An 11,467-nucleotide genomic window follows, 5' to 3' on the forward strand; every position below is an offset into this window, starting at 1 on the left:
TGAAAATAAAAGCATGCAAACTCCTATTGGCCATTATGAACCAGAGAGTGGCCATCTTAATAACTGAGTCTTAATATTAACATCTTAACTGGGGGTACGGGGTGACTGGGGGATGTACATGAATGAGGGCATATGATGTCATGAGCACTGCATGTGATGTAACACTGATGGATCACTGACCTCTGCCTCTGAAGCTAATAATACACTACATGTTAATTAATTGAATTTAAATAAATAAAATAACAACAAATTCACATCTTAGTATTTGATACATTAAAGCAAAAGATGTTTTGTGTGGAGAAAGGGTGATGGTGACACATACTGGTGAAATCATAGAGCAAGGAGGTATGATCGGCCTGGATACATAGCTTCACCAGTATAGCCTCAAAGTATGCACAGTGTCAGTGGTGTCATGGTAGAAATAGAGGTATCAATGTATGTTGCAAGAGATTTTAACGTACTTTCCTTAGAAATTGGTAAGTAGACAAACATTAATAGAGACGTAAGAGAACTGAGTCATGGAACAAAGAAGCTTGAACTATTTTATACGTAGATACCCCTGGATGTACATGGAAAATGTACTAGACGATAAAGGCCATCTTAAATTCCAAAGTATCAGTATTGTGTAGGCTACACCGTCTGACCATAACCAGCTAATGCTAGAAATTTTTAAAAAGAAAAGGATAGTTTACATAATCCTAAATGTAATGTCATATTTTATATTAATAAATAATCCTGAGTTAAAAGAGGGCCCTGATGGGAGTTATGAAGTTCGGGACTCAATGGTAAAACCTCATAAGTCACTGTAAGACAAGGCTAAGGTAGTCCTTGGGTGGAAATGTGTGGTTTCCAATGAATTTGCCAGGACACAGCAAGTTTGAAAATGAATAAGCTAAACATTCAGTTGAAGAAGTTGAAAATGGGGATCCCTGGGTGGCGCAGTGGTTTAGCGCCTGCCTTTGGCCCAGGGCGCAATCCTGGAGACCGGGGATCGAATCCCACGTCGGGCTCCCGGTGCATGGAGCCTGCTTCTCCCTCTGCCTATGTCTTTGCCTCTCTCTCTCTCTCTCTCTCTCTCTCTCTGTGACTATCATAAATAAATAAAAATTAAAAAAAAAATAAGAAGTTGAAAATGTAGCAGAGCAAATCCAAAGAAACCAATGGAAAGAAACAAGGAAGAAGAATGGATAACAATAAAAAGTAAATTTTTAAGATAAAGAATTACAAATAATAAAAACGTCAACAAAACTAAAGGGCTCTGGCAAAACCAAGCAAGAGAAAGAAAAATGAAAACGAAAACAGAAACATGCAATGGAAAAGAAAAATAGCTGCAGATATAACAGAGTTTAAATAAAAAGCATTATGAGTAACTGTATCAGAATATACTTGATAACTTACAAGATCTTAGTCATAAACTATTTGGAAAAATAGAAAGTGCTCAAAGTAGAAAAATTGAATAGGTCAAAAGCGGTAGAGACATTAAATGGTCACAAAAGACCTCCCTGCCACCAAACCTTTGTAGCCCTTTTTCTGTTTCACATGGAATTTCTACTATATTTTCATGGAAACACTAATCTCACATTTTTTTTTCCAGAAAAGAAGCACTATCAGCTTATCTAATGAGATTAGTACAACCTTGATTCTAAAATCAGATAAAGGCGATACAAAATGATAAGCCAGTTTCACTCATGGTTGCATGTTTCAGTATTCTGAATTAAATATTAGCTAACAAAATATTTGATCCTTAAACAATAATTCACCTTTGAGATCACGTGCATCCCAGGAATGCATCAGTCTCCACACGAGAAAATACGTTAAGAGCATTCACCGTATTAATAGACAAAAATAAATAAATAAATAAATAAATAAATAAATAAATAAATAAATAAATAAATAAATAAAATGATTAAGTTAATTTAGATGCAGAAAAAGCATCGGATAAATGTACAACACCTATTTGTTAAATAATATGCATCAGAATATGTTAAAAGCTGGGGGAGCCATGCTAATGTAATATGTTCTAGGAATCTGGGGCAAGTTTTGTTAATGGCTTGGCCCCTCATAAATTCACTGCACCGTTCCTGAAGCTGATCTTCCACTCCCAGGGGTGCATTAAGGAAGGAGCAAGAGCTTTGCTGAAGCATAAAGTGACTGGGCAGAAAGATGGTCAAAAGAGAGGATGGGTTTTAACTGCGGCTTTTCAAATAGCCTGGGACCGAGAAGGATGAGAACCGGGGGGATCAATACAAAGACGGCCGTGAGCCAAGGGACAGACCACGAGTTGCCTGACCAAGTTCCCTCATCCATTTCCCAAAGGATGACTTTTCATTTTTGTCCTCAAAAGAACAGTAGAACTTTTGGAAAAAAGAAAAGATGCTACCGTTTCAGTAGGAAAAAGATCTTCCTTCTTTGTAAAGAGCCTACAATCCCTGTTAACACCTTGGTGAACAACCAAATATGTAATAGTATGAAAGAGGAAAGGGACGTCCGGGGGCTCAGCGGTTGAGCATCTGCCTTGGGCCCAGGCCATGACCCCGGGGTTCCAGGATCGAGTCCCACATCGGGGTCCCTGCAGGGAGCCTGCTTCTCCCTCTGCCTGGGTCTCTGCCTCTGTGTGTGTGTGTCTCAGGAATAAATAAATAAATAAAATCTTTAAAAATTAAAAAAAAAATGAAAGAGGAAAAAACATCCCCAACCATGATGGACTACCAATTTTGTTTTGTGAACCAGAGAACATCACACACAAAAAAATTATTGCCACCAGCATTTACTCTAACAGTTTGTCTTCTCTATAGTCTGTGCTTTTTCTTGATTGGGGGTCACAGACTCAAATGACTGCGGAGGGCAGACAGGTTTGAAGAGACGCGTAACACTATTAGGAGTGGCTGCATTGTGTGTTCTAGAGAAAGTGTGACAGTCGAGGGCGTCTGAGACAGAGCACGTTTGGGGTCACCAGTTTGCCCTCCCTATGGTCCTTACCCTCATAGCATGAACTATGTGGCTGGGGAGACAGACATTTATGGGTGAGGGGAGTGTTTGGCAGGAGACAACCCTGGGGTTTACTGTGTGGGGCTGTTTATAGGGCCCCTGAGGACACAGAGGAAGAGAACTCTGTTGTGGTGTTAGGGGGTTGTATCATCATCACCATGATCCTTCTTTTTGTAGATATCCTGTTTTTTTTTTTAGCTCACAGAATCTTCATCCTATTGTTTTTCACAGGAACCTTGTATGGGAAATAGGAACAGTGTTGTCCACATGTTACACGTGTGGAAGGTCAGTATGAGAGAGTGGGAGCGATCTACCTGTAGTGCCTCAGGTATGAAAGAGCAGAACGGGTACCCACAGGCCCTGTGCTAGGACACTGTGGTGGGCAACTGCGGGACGTCAGGTCTCTCACTGGGTTCAGTGTCGCTCCCCATTTGGCACAATGCCTCTGAAGGAGCCTAGGGACAAGTTGACTTCAACCCTTGACCAAGTTGGCTGGTAATTCCATCCCTAGAACTTGGGGAATTGGGACAAAGGGATGGCGTAATCTCTCCGGGGAGAAGGAGCCGCGGTTCCTAAATGTTTATAACTCTTGGCACCTGATGGAGTGAGGGAATCTGTCATCCATCCCATGAGAAATAGGGGACAAAGAAACACACACGAAACAGTAAGGAGCAGCAAGAGGTAGAGTGAGAAATTCTCTCACATTCCAGCCGGGGGTCCACTCACACCTAAGGGCCAGTTGGTTTCCTATCCAACCCATAGTTTAAATGCTCAGCTTTTACTCAGATTATACTTTTTTAAATTAATTTTTAAATTTTCATTCCAGTATAGTTAACATACAGTGTTATATTCATTTCAGGGGTGTCGTATAGCGAGTCAACGATTCTCCTCATGTGCTCCTCACAATAGGTACGCTCTTTAATCTCCATCACCTATTTCACTCATCCACCCACCCACCTCCCTTCTTGTAATCTTCAGTTTGTTCTCAACAATTAAGGGTTTGTTTCTTGGTTTCTCTCTGTCTTTTCCCTTTGTTCATTTGTTTTGTTTCTTAAATTCCACATATGAGTGAAATCATATAGTATTTATATTTTTCTCTGAGTGATTTGTTTCACTTAGCATAAAACTCTCAAGTTCCATCCATGTTTTTCCAAGTGGCAAGATTTCATTGTTTTTTTATGGCCGATATATATATATATATATTGCATCTTCTTTATCCATTCATCTACTGATGGACACTTGGGCTGCTTCCATAACTTGGACATTGTAATAATTGTAATTAATTATTAACTTGGACATTGTAAATAATTCTGCAGGAAGCATAGGAGTGCATGCATCCCTTTGAAATCGTGTTTTTCTGTTTTTGAGGTAAATTCCCAGTAGTGCAATTATTGGATTATAGAGTATTTACTATATTAACTTTTTTTCTAGTATTAACTTTTTGAGGAACCTCCATACTGTTTTCTACAGTGGCCGCTCCAATTTGCATTCCCACCAACAGTGCACAAGTGTTTAATATTTCTCCACATCCTTGCCAACGTTTGTTGTTTCTTATGGCTTTTATTTTAAAATAGATAGATGATAGATAGATAGATAGATAGATAGATAGATAGATAGATAGATAGATAGATAATAGATAGATTGATTGATTTAGAGTGTGTGTTTGTGCATTAGTGGGGGAGGGTCAAAAAGAGAGAGAGAGGAAAAATCCTCAAGGAGACTCCCCACTGAGTGTGGAGCCCCACTTGGGGCTCAATCCCAGGACCCTGAGATCATGACCTGTGCCAAAATCAAGAGTCAGCTGCTTAACTGACTGAGCCACCTGCTTATGTGATTTTGATTTTAGCCATTTTGACAGATGTGAGGTGATATCTGCTTGTAGCTATGATTTCCATTTCCCTGATGATTTGTATTTTGAGTATTTGTTCATGTGTCTGTTGGCCATCTGGATGTCTTCTTTGGAAAAGTGCCCATTCATGTCTTTTGCCCATTTCTTCATTTTTTTTGGGGGGCGGGTGTTGAGTTTGATAAATTCTTAATAAATTTTGGATACTCATTATCTGATATGTCATTTGCAGATACCTTCTCCCATTCCATAGGTTGCCTTTTAGTTTTGTTGATTGTTTCCTTTGCTGTGAAGAAGTTTTTTTGTCTTGATGTAGTCCTAATTTATTTATTTCCCAGTTTATTTTTGCTTTTATTTCCCTTGCCTCAGAAGACATACCTAGAAAAGTGCTATGGCCCATGTCAGAGAAATTACTGCCTGTGGTCTTTTCTAAGATTTTTATGTTTTCAGGTATCACATTTAGGTCTTTAATCCATTCTGAGTTTATTTTTGTGTATGGTGTAAATTTTAGTCATTTGCTCATTGCTGTCCAGTTTTCCAACATCATGTGTTGAAGAGACCATCTTTTTCCCATTGACTATCTTTTCTCTTTTGTTGAAGATTAATTAACCATATAATCGTGGGTTTATTTCTGGGTTTTCTATTCTGTTCTATTGATTTTATGTCTATTTTTATGCCAGTATAATGGTGTTTTGATTATTGTAGCTTTGTAATATACTTTGAAGTCTGGAACTGTGTTACCTCTAGTTCTGTATTTCTTTTTCAAGATTGCTTTGGATATTCAGGGTCTTTTGTGGTTCCATATAAAATTTAGGGTTGTTTTTTCCAGCTCCTTGAAAAATAGTGTATTTTGATAGGGATTGCATTAAATGTGCAGATCTTTTTGGATGGTATAGACATTTTTGTAATATTTATTCTTCCAATCCAGGAGCATGGAATATCTTTCCATTTCTTTGTCTTGTGTTTAGTTTCTTTTATTGGTGTTTTCTAGTTTTCAGAGTGCAGGTCTTTTACCTCTTTGGGTAAGTGTATTCCTGGATATCTTACTGTTTTTGGTGCAATTGTAGATGGGATTGTTTTCTTAATTTCATTTTCTGTTGTTTCATTGTTAGTGTGTGGGAATGCAACAGATTTCTGTGCATTGATTTTGTATCCTGTGGCTTTACTGAATTCACTTATAAGTTCCAGTAGATTTTTAGTGGAGTCTTTCAAGTGTTCTCTACATAGTATCATGATATCTGTCGATGCTGGAAGTTTTACTTCCTCCTTATCAATTTGGATTCCTTTCCTTTCCTTTTCCTTTTCTTTCTTTCTTTCTTTACTTTATTTATTTCTTTTCCTTCCTTCTTGGCTTTTTTTTTTTTTTTTTTTTTTTTTTTTTTTTTTTTTTTTGTCTGATTGCTGTGGCTAGGACTTCCAGTACTACGCTGAATAAAAGTGAGTGGACCTTGTCTTGCTCTTGACCTTAGGGGAAAAATCTCTCAGTTTTTCCCTATTGAGTCTGTTGTTTGCTGGACTCAGATGTTCTCCTTTGGTTCTGCAGATATGCTCTTACCCTCAGCCACACCCAAGCACTAGCAGAGCTAGTTTGCTGTGGGGTTTTCTTCCTCAGATTATACTTAAGGTTTTCCAATAAACTCCCTTTGTACTTAAGCATTATATGCAGGAAATTTTTATTAGACTTAAAATGACTTAATAGGTCTTTGCACTTACTGGGCTCAGCAGGTGTTTAAAGGTGAATTTTGCCCTCATGAGGCTGAGACTCTATCACATATTTGGGGACTTCTCCCTTGTAGTTCTCTTGTGGTAAGTGATGAATTTTCTTCTAGCTCATCACTCAGTCTCTCCTCCATTACTAGGATACTAGTAGGCCGTATGATGTCAGTCTTATTGCCCTTCCCAGTGCGTCTTGTTGGATAGGACATAATATAAACCCTCATATGTTCTCTCTTTTATGCATGATCCATAACCGATATACTGAATCTTTCATGTACCCTCTGACCTGATAAACTCTGGGGTGCAAGTAGATTGTACAGTCATTGGATTCATTCATCAGTAGGTAAACACCTTGCCTCTGGTTGTTTATATTTGTCAGGTAGGAGATTCCAATCTATTGAGTTTTCTAAATTACAAGTTCACATATTAAGCTCATATCAAGTAGTAACAGACTAGTTTGCAGGTGACACTGGATACAGTAAACCACTTTATTACTAATGATTCATTAACAGAGCTCTTAACTAAGAAATAGTTTTCAAAAATTCTTTCCCATTGAGGGGTGCCTGGGTGGCTCAGCTGGTTGAATTTCCAACTCTTGATTTCAGCTCAGGTCATGATCTCAGGTGCGTGGGATTGAGCCCCCTATTAGGCTCTGCACTGGGCATGGAATCTGCTAAAGATTCTCTCTCCTTCTCCCTCTGTCCCTTCCCCTGCTCATGCTCTTGCCCTCTCTCTCTCTCTCTCAAAAAAAAAAAATCTTCCCTATTAATAGAATCAAGCATTTTATTCTGCTTTCCCTATATGAACTATACCTCAGGATAGTCAAATTATTAATGATGGTAAGTTTCTTTCTATTAAAGTATTATGGCAAATAAGTGAAGAAGGAATATTAGGATGTGAGTATTACCATTTTGTGAACCAATAGTGACATAATTAGTCTAGGAAATGATCATGTATAAATAACTGTTACTGCCACAAAAAGAGAAATGGCCAGACATTATATATTTCTTGGTAGAAGTATATACCACCACCTATAAAGTATAGTTGCCAAAAATTTTACCTCAAAACAGATCGGGCCCAAAGACTTAACTATAGCCTACAGGAAATACGGGGCACACAAGATCATGTTAAAAGATACCACGAGGAAGCAGGCATAAAAATCCAGAGTGCAAATGATTTGATTTCTTTAAACAAATAAATACCAAAAGGGGAGAGTGGGTTTGGAAAATTCTTGAAAGATATAAGAAACGCAGAGTCAAGGGCAATGAGTGCTTCTTATTTGAATCTTGATTCAAACTAAACACTTTAAAATGTATGGGAATTAGGGACACTTGAGCATTGCTTATATTAAGGAATTATTGTTAATATTTTAGATGTGATAAAAAATGACATAATGTCTGTGTTTGAAAAAAAAGGCTCTCATACCTATAGATATATATAATGAAGAATTTATGGATAAATTGATACTGATAGCTGGAGTTTGCTTCAAAATAATGCTGAGGAACTTGAACCTAAGCAGTGTCTTTCAGAGCCTGATGATGAAATTATTCTGTTGTAGTAAAGAAATAAATGCAGAGAAATAAGAAATTTGTTGGAGAAGAGTGAATTGCCCAGTTTCACTGATCTATGGGGCTCATGTAGGGATTGTCAGAGATGAGCTTATATGTTAGGGCCAAAGTTTAGAAGGGCCTTGGAAAATAGGCTAAAGAACTTGAAAAGAAATCATTATTTCAATACATAGGATACCGTCATGTTCTGTACCAAAACTGTGATAAGATTTCATACTAATTTAAGTGCTAATCCCATAGATGGTCAAAATATTGGAAACTCCCTTTAATGGAAAATGAAATTTGATAATACTAGATTTATGGAAGATGAATAATGAATTTTAATAACATTGTCTTAATAGTGATGGGGCACTTTTTTCCGTAATTTTATTTTGGTCAGCTAGATTATAAATTTCTAGTCTTAAAGTCTAAGAGAACCAGAGTTAAAAAATAATACACTTGCTCTGTGTTTCGCCTGAAGAAGAGTTAAACCCATCAGCTTTCCTACTATTATGTTTACTAATTAAGATTTTGAATTCTCTGCAGTGTTTTTATTTTTGTTTTTTCCTCCATCTAATGCTTTTGGAATCCATCATATCATTTATCATTTCTAGAAATATTTCCCTCTGCAGTAAAATACTAATTTGTCACTTTGTTCTGCAATGTTTTTTTTAAATTGGACTTTTGAGAAAATCACCTGAATAATGATTAATAATGAGCAGAATAAATTTCATGTGAAAATTATCTCAAAAGCCATTTCTTTCCATTGTAGGTAACTGCAACTGCAATTTTCTTGGCGTACAAACCAACTAATTTAAAAGTGAAGCTCTTTGTGTGACTGAATGTTTCCTGCCATTAGAGTAATGAAGATTTTGGAAAGACATCATCAAAGCAAAAATAGGAAAATCCCTGAGTCTTTTGAATCATTAGTGCTTTATTACATTTACCATAAACTCTGGTTTCCTAACTTAAATAATATGAAATTTATCCAGTTACAACAGTGTTTGTGTTACCTACAGATTTCAGTTTAACAGTTTGCTTTCAAGCTTCATATCTGATGGCCATCTACCAAGTTCCCCAAGGCTAGTGTCGCAGACAAGGTTGTAGGATATGATCCCAAGTGTTTTAGCTTGAGTTTTTGGAAGCAGGGTGTGGCTTATAATAAAAGCATTTTCAGGTGAAGAGAATTGAGGAAAAACAGTATAAAACAGGAAAAAAAAAAGACAAAGATGCTGATTTAGAGGGTGGTGGACTGAGCTGTAGACTATTTTGTTTGAACCCACAGAAAACTGTGGAGGACAGATTGTACTGGGAAGTCTCTCCCATCCAATGGGACTGGCTCCTGCTGGGCTGGGGGTCTTCCTTAGCCGGGGGGTAGGGGGAGGGCGGTCATAGCCTCCTAGGCAAGGTGGTTGTGCTTGTGTGAGGGCCAGTGTCCAGAGGCAGGGGTAGCTGGGAGGGATCGACTGGTCCAGTTGGTGGGGAAAAGCTGACCCCCTGTTTGGGTCAGGAGGTGCCTTCCCTAAAGCACCCTCCACGCCCCTCCTTTGGGTTTGGTACCTATGGGTCGTGGCGCAGCCCCTCGGACTTCTGATGGGATCAAACGTGATGGAGCACTCAGAAGTCTGATCTGTCGTGTTTACACCCTCCCTCTTTATTTATTTTTAACCAATTGCATTATTTCTTCCTTTCTGAAGTGACTTGCTTTTTGCTTGGAGGATTCTCCGTAGGCGTTCTCCACGGGGCTCTGCTGCCCTTACAGGTGCAGATTCCCTGAGTTTTCTGTCATCTAAGAATGTTTTTATTTGCCTTCTTATCTGAAGGATTTTTTTCACCAGGTATAGAATTTAGGGTTGACAGGTTTTTTTTTTTTCTTTCAGCATTTGAAAAAGTTGCTGGTTGCTATTTAATATAATATCAACCAGTACTCCTAGGGCTGAACTTTCATTGTATGATTCTAGCCTAAATAACCTGCTTCGATTGAAAAAAGAAAAGACAGGGTACAATTTTGCTCCTTGCTGTATATTGCAGAAAATATTTGTTTTTGAGGAGAAATGCACATTAAAGCTTTTTTTTTTGGGGGGGGGGATGCCTGCGGAGCTCAGCAGTTGAGCATCTGCCTTCAGATCAGGCGGTGACCCTGGGGTCCTGAGATCAAGTCCCACGTCTGGCTCCCTGCATGGAGCCTGCTTCTACCTCTGCCTGTGTCTCTGCCTCTCTCTCTCTCTCTTTCTCTCTCTCTCTGGGTCTCTCAGGAATAAATAAATAAAATCTTAAAAAAAAAAAAAGAAAACTTTTTTTTTTAAAAAGCTGATCCCAATGGTAATGGAATATTAAGTCTTTCTTTCTCTTTCTCTCTTTCCCTCCCTCCCTTCCTTCCTTTCCTTTTCTTCTTCTATTTAAATTGAGACATGCACAGAGAAGTAGCAGCTGTTCTAAGGGCAAAGACGATGAAAATCCAAACAATTCTATGCAAACAAGCAGCCTCCTGTGTCTGCAGCAGAGAGAGGGGATCCAGGGATACAAAAGTAAAAATCCAGTTTGCAAGGCCCTCCCAGGTGGAATGCAAGGAGCCTGGAATCAGGCACACCAAGCTGTAGATCCCATCTCCTCAGTTCACTAGGTGCGCGATCATTGGTGAGTGATTTAACCTCTCTAGGTCTCGATTTCCCCAAGAAAAAATAAAAATAATAGCACTTCTTTGAGTCATTGTGAGAATTTAAACTAGATGAGATACACAGGCCTGTAGCAACATGATTCATTCATTCCCAACTGTCTTTCCAGGGTTTTTCAGTTGTATTTCTTCTTCTGCCTTTCACACTGAGGCAAATGTAAAAGTTAAGGAAAACCCACCAGAAACGATGTCTGGCTCCGTCTTGGGAAACACTGTGAACTCGCAAAGTTAAGAGTTAGTGCGGAACATATAAGGTGAACCTTTTATTTCTTTAAAAGATGTGATGTTATCGCCTCCGACATGTATAGTGAGCTACTGTTATCTGTTTAATTTATTAGTTTCATTATATCGATAAAGGTAAATGTAAAAAAAAATTACTAGTCTGGGTCAAATCAAGGGAGAGCTATTTTATAGCAACCCTAACAAGGAAAGTTCCATATAAAGAATTATTAATGACCACAGGACATTGGAGCAATGAGTGATTTGCTAGTAAGAAGTAAAGAGAACGTTAATGAACGCAGTGTAGCAGACACCAGGGCTGAGATAGAGTCCACGGAATAGATCCCACTGCCCTTCTCCTCCTCCACAGCTGAGATCTGAACCCTATGGGAAAAGGCATAGCTCCTATTGGATGTCAGAGAAGTCACGGCGATGGGACCCTGGGGGGATTTACTGGAAATCTGCCCTCAGGAATTG

At 38.5% G+C, this 11,467-nt stretch overlaps 1 long non-coding RNA gene across 1 annotated transcript; it reads left to right on the plus strand.

Moving 5' to 3' along the window:
* Nucleotides 1-389: 389 nt before the first annotated feature.
* Nucleotides 390-9,039, plus strand: LOC140603452 (uncharacterized). The gene is made up of 4 exons (XR_012006435.1): nucleotides 390-476; nucleotides 3,220-3,273; nucleotides 3,848-3,897; nucleotides 8,870-9,039. It is a non-coding gene; the product is annotated as an uncharacterized lncRNA (long non-coding RNA).
* Nucleotides 9,040-11,467: the final 2,428 nt, after the last annotated feature.

This window comes from Canis lupus, chromosome 14 (assembly GCF_048164855.1).
Source record: "Canis lupus baileyi chromosome 14, mCanLup2.hap1, whole genome shotgun sequence".
Classification (NCBI taxonomy): Eukaryota; Metazoa; Chordata; class Mammalia; order Carnivora; family Canidae; genus Canis; species Canis lupus.